General features: G+C 39.9%; 2 protein-coding genes across 4 annotated transcripts in view; both read left to right on the forward strand.

The window, feature by feature from the left end:
- Positions 1-4216: 4216 nt before the first annotated feature.
- LOC103367522 (regulator of G-protein signaling 21) overlaps positions 4217-12104 on the forward strand; it is a 16370-nt gene continuing 8482 nt past the window's right edge. For all 3 annotated transcript variants that reach the window (XM_008295571.1, XM_008295579.1, XM_008295589.1), the window contains exons 1-2: positions 4217-4227; positions 5043-5048. The gene's annotated coding sequence lies outside the window, so the exon portion shown is untranslated. The remainder of the gene's footprint in view (positions 4228-5042; positions 5049-12104) is intronic.
- The window catches only part of LOC103367504 (regulator of G-protein signaling 1-like), a 24366-nt gene continuing 18325 nt past the window's right edge, over positions 6064-12104 (forward strand). Inside the window, exon 1 of the mRNA XM_008295557.1 lies at positions 6064-6074. The gene's annotated coding sequence lies outside the window, so the exon portion shown is untranslated. The remainder of the gene's footprint in view (positions 6075-12104) is intronic.

Raw genomic sequence — 12104 nt, forward strand, 5'->3', positions numbered from 1 at the left:
AGTAGGGAGTAAAATGTGGGCACAGTTTTCCCAACAGCTAACTGTTGGATAAAATAGGAAATGAGAATTGTAACATTTTCTGTTTCAGTACACTGAGGGGGGGAAAAAATGTATTCAACCGGTGCTCCTTTGGGTGAGATAGAACAATCTAATCATGTTTTCATCACACTAACTCAGTGTATTGCACCTTTTTTCCTCTTCTGGAGCCTCTCACTGGACACCTAAAGCAATTATGAGTGTGTTGTTTAATTGCAAAACATGAAACTCAGGTGCATTTCTAACTGTTTCTCCAGGTTTGTGACAGAAACAGGAGGTCATGATGTTTCTTGGCCACGTTTCTACTCTGTACATGTCTTATATTATTTTGTTAACTTTATGTATGAATGTAAATGTGCGTGTTTCTTGTCATGATGCATGCACAAAACCTTTCTTAGGCCTTACACAGACCTTAGATCTCACATTTTGTGCGTGCATCTGCAGAGTGTAGTCACTCTGTGCAGGCGATTCTGCAGGGAACTAAAAGTCTGATTGGTCCAGCATTATCTGATTGTATTTCTGGCCAGGTGCAACTCAGCATGGGCTTAATACTCTGGAGAGATGGGATAGGATAGTGTAGGATAGGATAGGTTAGGATGGGATGGGATAGGATTGGAGGGAAGCGGTTTGACAGAGAAGGTCACACAGTGGGAGAAGATGAAGGAACGAAAATAAGGAATCTCTAATTAGAAAAAGGAGTGCAGAGGGGGATTAAGAAATGGGGAGAGAAGTAACGGTGGGAGTCAGTAATGAGAAAGAGAAGGATTTGTGGAGACTTTACAATGAATTGAGGGGTGAGACTATTGAGGGGGGGTTGGCAGGAAGGAAAGGAGAGAAAGGAAGGAGTAGAGAACGAAATTAAGTCTAAGCACAAACATTGCAGGAAAAGGGACAGGGGGGAGCAGGGAAGCAGGAAGTGATTGAAGGAAGGTGCACAGCAGGACGAAAGAAGGAAGGAAGGATGGATGGACAGGGGCGGGCGGAGAAGGAGGGCTCAGAGGCAGCGAAGCCCCAGCAGGTCGACGTAATGTGAGCAGCAGAGGCAGAGATAATGCCCCGGGACTTTGGGTTTGGGGAGACACGAGTGGCAGAGTTCGCAGTGGGTGGGAGATAACCGAGTCTCTGCTGACTGCCACAAACTGTTCTTTCTTCCCAACTGGGGCGGAGGAAAGTTTACACTGTCTCTGCACAGAAACTCCAAAAGATTAACTCCTCCTGTGGCAATACTTTCACTGCTTTAATACAGAGGCTTTAAAAATACAGCAGAGGTGATGAAAGAGTGTTTTTTTTTTTTTCTTTTTTTGCTATCTTATAATCTAACAACCCAACAGCATTTCTCTTACAGCTTCCTCCCAGTCAGTGTGCTGTGAGTGTGTTTGTGTAGAAAACAAAGAGGGAGACCCTGCAGCCAGCTATATCCTTCATGATGAATATTTTACATCGTTTTCATCATTTACTGTAAGTCAAACCTTACAACAGAATATCTGTAAAGCTGCATACTAATTAGGCCTATTACACAGCAATAGGATGCGTCCTATGGCCTTTAGGTATACTGGAAACATTACCACAAATATTGTGTTTGTATTGCTCATGAGAACAAAAGTGTGTGTATTCTACAACTTTTTGGCAAGTCTCACGTGTCCCCAGCATCTGTCATTCAGTCTTTGAACTCAAAATACTGCAAAGACACTTAATTTCAACATAATCTGTGGTTTTAGTCATGTTTTAAATGGGCTGTTTCAGTGCCTGTATCTTTAAATGTTGCTGAGCTGTTGCTGTCTCTCCAGGAAGAAGAATCTCTGTGCACCTGTGATTGACAGCATGGAGCAAAACAGCTGATTGCACAACAAGTGACAAGGATGTGAATACGTGTGTGAGAGCAGGACTTCTCCCTGAGTGATCGTTTGACATCGTATTGCATCTGAATCGTCATCACAGTTGTTGCCTTTAACTCGTGTGTGTGGTGATTCTTTCAGATCCATCCATCCATTATCTACACACCGCTTAATCCTCACGAGGGTCGCAGGGGGACTGGAGTCCATCCCAGCTGACTTAGGGCAAAGGCAGGGAACACCCTGGACAGGTCACCAGTCCATCGCAGGGCCCCACTTAGAGACAGACAACCAAGCACACTCACATTCACACCTACGGACAATTTAGAACCACCAATTAACCTCAACATGTTTTTGGACTGTGTGGGAGGAAGCCGGAGAACCCGGAGAGAACCCACGCTGCACGGGGAGAACATGCAAACTCCACGCAAAAAGATTCAAACGCCACGCAGAAAGATTACGGTGCCCCCACCGGGACGTGAACAGGCAACCTTCTTGCTGCAAGGCAACAGTGCTAACCAACTGCGCCACCCTGCAGCGATTCTTTCAGATAACATCGTAAAATCAGTAGTTTAGCAGCAGCTTGGAAATGACTGAAATGACCGCCAGTTAACATGTAGTCTTAATGGGCTGCGTTTTCATACACAAAAATGTGTAAATGACATTTTTGTTGGGAATTCAACTGTATTGAAATACAGTAGCCTATGTGTGAGCACAGGGAGCAGGAGAGAAGCATAATGTTAACACCAGCTGGGTTTAGGATGCAGAATCACAACGATTGACATAAATACAAAGACGCCCATCGGTTCTTTGTTTTCACCATCCCTGAATGTCCTTCAGTTTTACAATTGCACAGAGCTCTGACCCGTGGGCACGATTAAAACTGCAGTGGTAACATTAGCTGCTTTACACGTGCTAACACTAAGGATGTTGCTGATGCTTTGGGGACATCACCATCGGTGTAAGTAAGCAAGTCTCTTGTATTTACTCTTAGATCAGTATTCACAGCAGAACATTTGGTGTGCTTTGCTCAAGCTGAGATGTTTTAAAGTTCGCAGAAGCAGTATCAGAAAGCAAATTAACTGAATGGACGGTGAGGCAGCTGCTCATTCTAAATGGCTCACCTGGAAGCAGCACGCAGTGAGATTTCAGGAACATGTTCATTTTCAGGTTAACCACTATTGGTTAGCCAGTTTTTACACATTCTCACAGCTTTTATTTAAACCTCCAAGTTTTTAGGACAAACAAAACATACTAAAAATTAATTTTCACTACATCAGATCTTATTCTGGTCCCAACTTCTCAACTGTGAGAATCTGTCACTGCTGTCTGTTTACCATGATGGTAAACTGAGTGCATATTGGTTTCATATATGGTGCACTCTGGACTCATTTTCTAAACTGACCTTCCTATGGCCTCTACTCATTTGGATCCACAAACCAAACTGCACAGATGGGGGAAAAAAAGGTGGTGAGCTAGGCTCTTTTTTTTTGTCAGCTCCACCAGGTGATGCCTCACAGTTAAATTGCAGCGTCCCCACTCAATCTTTGTTGTACACAATCTCCATACTAAATCACAGTGTTCAGTAGACCACTAGATGGAGACAAATGCCTTGTCTTATCAAACACATAATGACCATCACATTTGTAATGTGCAGGTTTAACGACAGGTGGAAGCTTTAGTGTTTACAATAAATTTAAGTTTGCATCTTTGGCATCCGTCAACCTGTTATTGCTAATGTGCACTATAATTGCTGTAATTGGAGCTTAACAAGTAAGAAAAATATGCTGTATATGATGAACTACAATTCGATATGAATGAGCTGAGTCCTATGACCTGGATTTCCACAGGACTTTACATCCATAATCACTGTGTTGATCATTTGGAAGGATCTGCATTGGGACATTTCATCATTTATTACTCTATAAAAACAGGACAGTGCAGTTGGTGTAGTGTGTTAAAGGTTCCTGCTGACCAAAGTGAAACCCACCAGGAACTGAAGTGTGACGCTTGCAGCAGGGACTTCTGTCTGGGGACGGGGGACTGAATAATAGGAACCTGTCAGTCTGACTTCCCCTGAATCTGCCTCGGCCTCATGTCGCTGAGCTACTGAAAGCTGTTTCACTTCCACACAGCTTTCTGGTGAAACACTTGCAACACTGATTCCCCACCCTGCCCGGCTGCGGGGACAGCGATGGCTCTCTTCAAACGCAACAGCGGATGACCAATCTGAAGCACGCCGAGAGAATCACATCAGAGGGAAGAAATGAAAGCATGTGCAAAAGCGTAATTACGTCTGTGAAGATAATGCTGCTTTGAGGGGTTCAATATCCAGCAGCAGCAGCAGTTGATAATGTCTGTGATGTTCAGTGGTTTAAATTCTAAATATATTCAGAAGTAGGGCAGCAGCACAGCTTTACTGCTCTGTAGCTGTATTCTAATCCTGGGGGGGGGGGAACAAGCATTAATACCGTAACTCAGAGTGTGTTTATAAGTATTTACCATCACACTTTAAGGGGTTCAATGTACTTTAACTGTGGGATAAACTATGATGTCCCTTGTCACGTCTCTCATCCATGAGAAACCAAAACCCAGACAAGGACTTCCTTTGGTGAATGATTCATCTGACTGTATGACATTTTCCAACCAGACACTTGTTTGTTGCACTGCAGTGCACAAAATTGTGCTTTTCTGTGCTTATTAGTAGACACTCACAGCTGATTGGAGTTCCTCACTTCCTCCTCTTCAGGTGGTCAATCACTCAAACTTGTCAATCATAAAGTAAGACTTTGACCTGCATAAAGGAAAAGCTCATTTGAGACAGCGGAGGTATTCAGGCATGGTCACAAGGGTCAGACACACAAAGACCATGACAGCGAGATCAACAGAAATCGCTGTGTTTTTTTCCCCCTCCACCTCCCACTGCAACAGCGGTGCTTTCATGCATGACCCTCAGCATGATGGGATGTCAGATGCTTAATTATTTCAGGGACCACATTTGTTTTGGTTTATTAGTATTCATTTGGAGAAATAATCTCCATAATCAAACGCTGGCTGACTAACAACAGTTAAGTGTTGTTACGCATCAGAAGGGACACCAGCACCAGTACAACAACCGTTTTTTTAACCAGCTTCCTCAAGATGATGAGATAGTGGGCATAACGACTCAGACAGTTTGAGGTCACCTGAGAGACATACATGCAACCCTTGGTGTCAATTTTAGTTGAGTCTGTTTGCGGTTTGATAAAAGATAAGCCTCCTTCATGAGCTGTACAGATAAAATGCCCAAACAAGCCAAACAAGTACAGAACTCAAAAGCATGACCAGACACACGGAAATCCAGATATAGCCACGATTAGCACTACCCTTTCACTTAAAAAAAAAAAAGACACAATATTCTCTGAAAAAGGATGAAACTGACAAAAGTAATTGGCATACACCTGTTCTATATTTAATATAGTGGACATGTTGCTTTTGGTTTTTATTGCAACGTATTAGTTTACATAGTGCAACAAAAGAAAATCGATGTAACAACCTTTTGAGATAACAGAAGAGCTTTAAGTTAGACTTGAGACACTAACTGCACTTCTCAAATGCTAGTTTGGCCGTCTCTTCTTGATTGAACTTCTCCAAGTCTGCTCAGGTTTGATGGCTTCATTATTCCAACAATAACTTTCAGCTCTTTCCGTAGATGTTAAATTAGATTAGATCAGGACTCATATTGTTAAGCATATGTTCGAAACATTATCACGTTGGACCAACCATAACCTGTTGCTATCAAAAGTTTGGTCTTTCTGGCTTCTTTAGTCTCCTGTAGCTCAGTTCTGTTTTGAAGTTATATGTGGTTAATATTATTCCATTCGAGAAGTTTTCCTGTTGGAGCAACGTTCATGGAGGTTGGTTACAAACTCAATGACCTTAAGCAGCCTAATAATAGTAACAGTTGCGGTCATGTGACATCATGCTGCCTGGAAATGCCCTTTTAGCGTTTACCTTGACCCAATGTGCTAACTACACCATGACACGTTGGAGGGAAGCTCACTTTTTCTACTTCCTTGTAGTCACAAACAACCGATTTGTTTCCAAACCACTTGAATTTGCCTTTCTTTATCAACACTCCTATTAAGACCATCCATCCATTATCTATACACCTCACTAGTGTCGCGGAGCGTGGCGAAGTGAGGGGACACCCTGGACAGGTAACCAGTCTATCACAGGGCTACACTTAGAGACAGACAACCAAGCACACTCACATTCACACCTATGGACAATTTAGAAACACCAATTAATCAATTAAAAACATCTGAGGAAAAGTAGCCGCTGTTGCCTGCTATCAGCACCACTCACTTTAAACTTGTTCGCCTTCACTATACCTAGTGATTTCTTCTTTACATCCTTGTTTCTTCATCTAGTCCAAGCTCAGTAAGGTGCACACAATGGCACTAAACAGCACAATGACTGCCCCCCCCCCTTTTAAAAAGGATGAATGACTGATAATTAAATGGAATAGATCTGTGATATTAACTGAAGGCAACAGTCTTCCTGGAACATCATTAAAACCCCACTTATTTATCATCACTTGGAAGATATCACTTGGGCTATTTTAAGATATCTTTGGGCAAGAATACATGACAAAAGAGCTTTTAATTCTATCAATTTTAAGGAAGAACAGAGGATTATTTGAATACAATGAACAATGCTTGGTAAGCGATACTTTACAGTTACACTGTCCACAATGAAACTGTCCTTTTTTTGTCTTGAGATTGTATTTTTTTCAATAACTCTAACATGCCTCTGCAAACAAAAGTGAAAGTGTCATACATATCTATAGTCTCTAGCTGCTTTGCACTATATTACTGCTGCTGTGAGCATTGAAATCTCACAAAGCACACTTCCTGTCAATCAGTCGGACTTTGTCTGTTGAAATGTTTCATGATTTTCCATTATGATGTAACGTTAATGTCACAATAGGGCCTCTGAAAACATCCAAAAGTTGAAACAGACAGCAGTCTGACATTTTCAAATAGGTAATTAATGTCAATGTTTGTTTTTATAGTGACACAAGAATCATTGATAGTTTTGTTAGGCTTCTCCCAGAACATCAGCTACTCTTCCTGGGTCACCACAAAACATTTAAAATTAACAACAGATGGGACACTTTATGAGGAACCACATGAATTTAAAGTAAAAGATACATAACTAACATTATATCTCACAACCACATCACTAAAAATGTTCCTATTCATGTGCACTAACTACATACAAAGTCAAATTTAACAACATATCAGTATACAATGAATACATTTGTTCTTCTGTTTAAGGAAATATCAATGATTCACAGTTCCTTCTTGACCTTGAAACAGCAGATTGATCAAACAGTCTCCATTTGTAGTCCACTTATTCTTTAGTTCCAGTGCCAACATGGTTAAAAAGTTATAAAAAAGACTCAGAATAATGGGAAGTTTGATGCTCTGCCAGACTTACCTGCGAATGAGGACAGTGTTGTATATTCAGACTTTACAGGACATGTTAATCAGACAAACACAAGTGTCAGGAAAGTGGATTTTAGTCTTGTGTAGTCTTGAACAATCTAAAAAACATGTGAAATCATTTGGAACTCATATATATTCTTGTACCGCAAAACTGATGGGAGTTTTGCAGAGATACAATCATTTGTATATCCGAAATGGCACCAAATAAAATCTGTGGGAGTCTACAACACTATCAGTACATGCAGGTCTAAAAGTAACCGTCTTTATGCCCCGATGTGAAAAGAAGGATCGTTAATACGTTGAGTTAATATCTGTTCATCAGCATGTCATGTGACTATCTTTACTTTTTTTAACTGCAGCGTCTCAGTGGAATGTTTGATCTGACTTGTTGGCGCCGTGATGACTCATTTGGTTTAGTCTTCACCGTGTTGTCACTGCAAGTCTGGCATTGATAGTGTTACTTGAATTGCACTGAACCAGAGCAAAGCTGGGAAATACACACACACATACACACACACACACACAAAATAAATAAATATGCTAAAAGATAAGTTTGATAATAGAAATAAAAAATAGAAACTGTTTGATCAAATCTGTAGAGAAAGCAGTCTTAGGTTTTAATGATTTGCATTTTTATGATTCAGAAGCAACACGTCATGAATGTTAAACTTTGGGTATTTCCTGTTTCTTAACAATATAGTCAGTGAAGTGTTTTCTTAACTTGATTGCTTAACTGTCGGTCAATAAGGATACATCTAATCAAAGACAAAGTGAAATGGAAAATATAAATTTGTGCATTTATGTAGATTAGTTGTAAACCAAGGCTAAACAGATACAGTACATGCTAATGTTCCATTTTCATCATCTAAGTAGCCGCCATGATTGGACTGACAGCCTAAACAGTGATGGAAATAGTATCACAGACAACTGGACAACACCAGAGTTGCAAAAAATAGGAGGACATTGTTTATACAAATGAGATATATGAAAAAATTTACAAATACAAGTGAGTCAAGTTAAGTCAAGTTAGCAAAACAAAAGCTATTGAGCCAAAGTGCTGCCCTTTAGAGAAATAAGGTTGGGAATTTGCAACAAGTTTGAATATTAAGGTTAAGACTCTATGTGATTTATAATGTGAATTTACCTATTAAATATTAGGGTTATAAATCTACAAACAAATTCACCTGATTAGATTCAACTGTAAGGTTAAGACCCTACAGTAATATTAACTGTGGAGATTTACCCGAGTACATTAAACACTACAATAGTATCCAAGGAAAACTCAACAAACCCAAAGCGTCCCTACAAGCAAGCGTGTTTGTAACAATGGCACAAAATGACTCATAATTTCCAAATTTTCCTTCTATTGCTGTAAGAAAGTAATTTATATAACCCAGCTGAATCACCAAATGGCACCAATCAGAACAGCGACCCACGTTCACCTAAGTGACAAAATATTTGGGTGCTGTCTCAAGAAGCTCACTGTTCTGTCAAGTGATACCTGATCGTATCTCTGTCATCTGCTGTTAGTCATCAACTACTTTCTCACTATGGTGCCAAAAAAGATGCAAGAGGAAATTAACCTAGTGCATGTCAGTCTAGTTAAGCGACTCTCACGGACTAAAAAAAGGCAAAGCTGTGTAGCCACAGTGTTTTGTAATTGTCACTGGAAGGACAGAACTGGAAGTGCCCTACTCAACATTTTGACTCTTTTGCAACCAATGTGGCTCACCTCTTTCGGTGAACAGCTTGATTGAGTACAGTTCTGCACTCGGCTGTAAACACTGGCGATTGTTGAAGTTCAAGTTCAAGTTTTCCTGTCATCTGTACAGCGACAGTAGGAGTCTGTCCAAAGGAATTCTTGTTCTTGTTTCCATTTAAACTGAAAATAATTTCCCCTTATGGACACATCCACACCCAGCATATGATGTTACAGTAACCTTTCAGACACCAGAAGACCTCTGACCTCTGAAAAAGCAGTTCCAAACATCACAACATGATTAATGCAAAACGATACTCTGTTTTTTTTTTCTGACATGTCCTAAATTCTTTCTTTTTTTCTTGTAAAATGCTCAAAAAATGTACCCGTAGAAGACTCCAAACCACTAAAATACAATAAATCTAAGAATAGAACATTATGTAAATATCCATTCAGGAAAAAAATAAATAAATAAATAACAGGTCAAAAAAAGGGTCAGGTTGGAATGACATTATTACTAAAGGCTCACAAGCCTAAATGACTAATATTCAAACCACTTAAATAAATAAACTCATTTCCACAGACTAAAATTAGAAACTACATCCTGTGTTTATTTTATACACAACAACATTTGAACTCGGTAGCTATAGATCAGTGGGACAAGCTGACTGATTGTTGCTCTCCTTTATGGCCTATGTTGCATTTTGCTTTTCATTTTCAGGAAACATCATCAATTACTAACAGGTGAGATGATGAAAAATGTTGACAGGAAATCTTTCATAGGGCAGATGGTTTGCCACTTTCTGACTGTTTGCCAAGAAGACTGCAGTAACATGTGGATAAAGGCTGCTAAAGATTTAACCAGTAGAGATAAGACACAAGGGTGAGTGAATGAAATGCATTTCCCCAGTCCCTTAATCCTTAAGACATTCTGGTGATGTAAATAAAATGTAATAACAAACAAACAAATCAAGAAAATAAGAAAGTTTATTAATGTGCATATTTGTTAAGAAATCAATAATATTTTCATAAGAGGTGGACTAAAGGGTGAAATTTGCAATCTTCACTGTCAGCTAATGCACATGTAATTAATAAGAAAGTACTGGATCACCTGAAAACATTTAATTTGCAAGTCAGGCTATATTCGGCATCTTGGTTTCCAGTGTAGTATACACAGAGTTGAAACCAGAAGTTTACACTATAAGACATCAACCCTTTTATTTCTTACTGTCTGACATTAAATCAGACTAAACTTTTACTGTTTTAGGTCAGTTAGGATTACCAAAATTATTTCTATTTGCTAAACGCCAGAACAATAAGAGACCGAATTATTTAGAGATTTTTTTTTTTTCTTTCTTCAAAGTCAGAAGTTTACATACACTCAGATTACTATACCTTCCAACTATTTGGGAAAACCCAGATGATGATGTTATGATGTATTTCATGGAACATCTCAAACACACTGCTTCCTTTTGTGACTACATGGAAAATCTAAAGAAATCAGCCAAGATATCAGGAAGAGAATTGTTGACCTCCACAAGTCTGGTTCATCCTTGGGTTGAATTTCCAGATGCCTGAAGGTTCCATGTCTCTCTGTTCAAACAGTCATGCAAGTGTAAACACCATGGGAATGTCCAGCCATCATACTGCTCAGGAGGGAGATGGGTTCTGTGTCCCAGAGATGAAGTGTTTTGATGTGAAATGTGCGCATCGACCCCACAACAAAAGCAAAAGACCTTGTGAAGATGCTGCTGAAGCTGGTAAGAGAGTGTCATTATCCACAGTGAAACGAATCCTCTACCGACATGGGCTGAAAGGATACTCAGAGAGGAGGAAGACATTACTCAAAAAAAAACATAAAAAAAAGGCCAGATTACAGTTTGCAAATGCACACAGGCATAAAGGCCTTAATGTTTGGAGACATGTCCTGTGGTCTGATGAAACTAAAATGGAACTGTTTGGCCAAAATGACCATCGTTACATTTGGAGGAAAAAGGGGGAAACTTGCAAGCCTGAGAACACCATCCCAACTGTGAAGTACGGGGGTGGCAGCATCATGTTCTGCGGGTGTTTTTTGCAGGAGGGACTGGTGCACTTCACAAAATAGATGGCATCATGAGGAAAGAACATTATGTGGAAATATTGAAGCGACATCTCAAGACATCAGCCAGGAAGTTAAAGCTTGGGGGCAAATGGGTCAATGGACAATGACCCGAAGCACACCGCCAGATTAGTTACAAAGAGGCTCCAGGACAACAAAGTCAATGTTGTGGAGTGGCCATCACAAAGCCCTGATCTCAATCCAGAAGCAAATGTTTGGGCAGAGCTGAAAAGCTGCGTGGAGCAAGGCAGCTTACAAACCTGACTCAGATCCACCAGTTCTGTCAGAAAGAATGGACCAGAATTCTATCAAACTACTGTGAGAAGCTGGAAGGAAACCCAAAACAACTGTGAGTGATATCACGATCTTGTGCTGGTAACTAGTAGTTTAGTGAAAAAAAAAAAAAAAAGTTACCTGTTGCTATTTCTGTTGACCTGTCAGTAGCTATACATTTTACAGTGGTAACACTGGTAGATTTTTCACGTAGACATTATTAATACTCTTTGAAAGTCAAAGACAAAAGCAGCTTTCTTATTTCTAGACAGTGATTAATTTTTCCATCTAAAATTACAGCTGCAGGATGACTTTTTAATGCCTGTTGTTTGCCTGCTGGGAGTATGAGTCTGACTCACTGGAAGTAGACTGCAGGTATAAACCTGCCACTGACCAAAATCATCTTCATTACAGGAAACTATCTCAATCTTCGCAAACGTTGCGATAAAGGATCCCTGCTATTTATTGATTTATTTTTGGTGGACAATTCATTTTAATAACAGTTCTTACCTTTTGTTGCATGCAAATGTTCCACCAAAACAATTCCCCTGTCATAATTCTAAGGGAACACCATTGCTGCATCCCATTCCTAGCCCCGCCCAATACAATGGTGACAGATTTGAAGAAAAACACGGCTATTAGGTGCTATGATAATGAAACAGACCATTCTA

The sequence above is a fragment of the Stegastes partitus genome, unplaced genomic scaffold (genome assembly GCF_000690725.1).
Source record: "Stegastes partitus isolate 25-593 unplaced genomic scaffold, Stegastes_partitus-1.0.2 Scaffold23, whole genome shotgun sequence".
Lineage (NCBI taxonomy): Eukaryota > Metazoa > Chordata > Actinopteri > Pomacentridae > Stegastes > Stegastes partitus.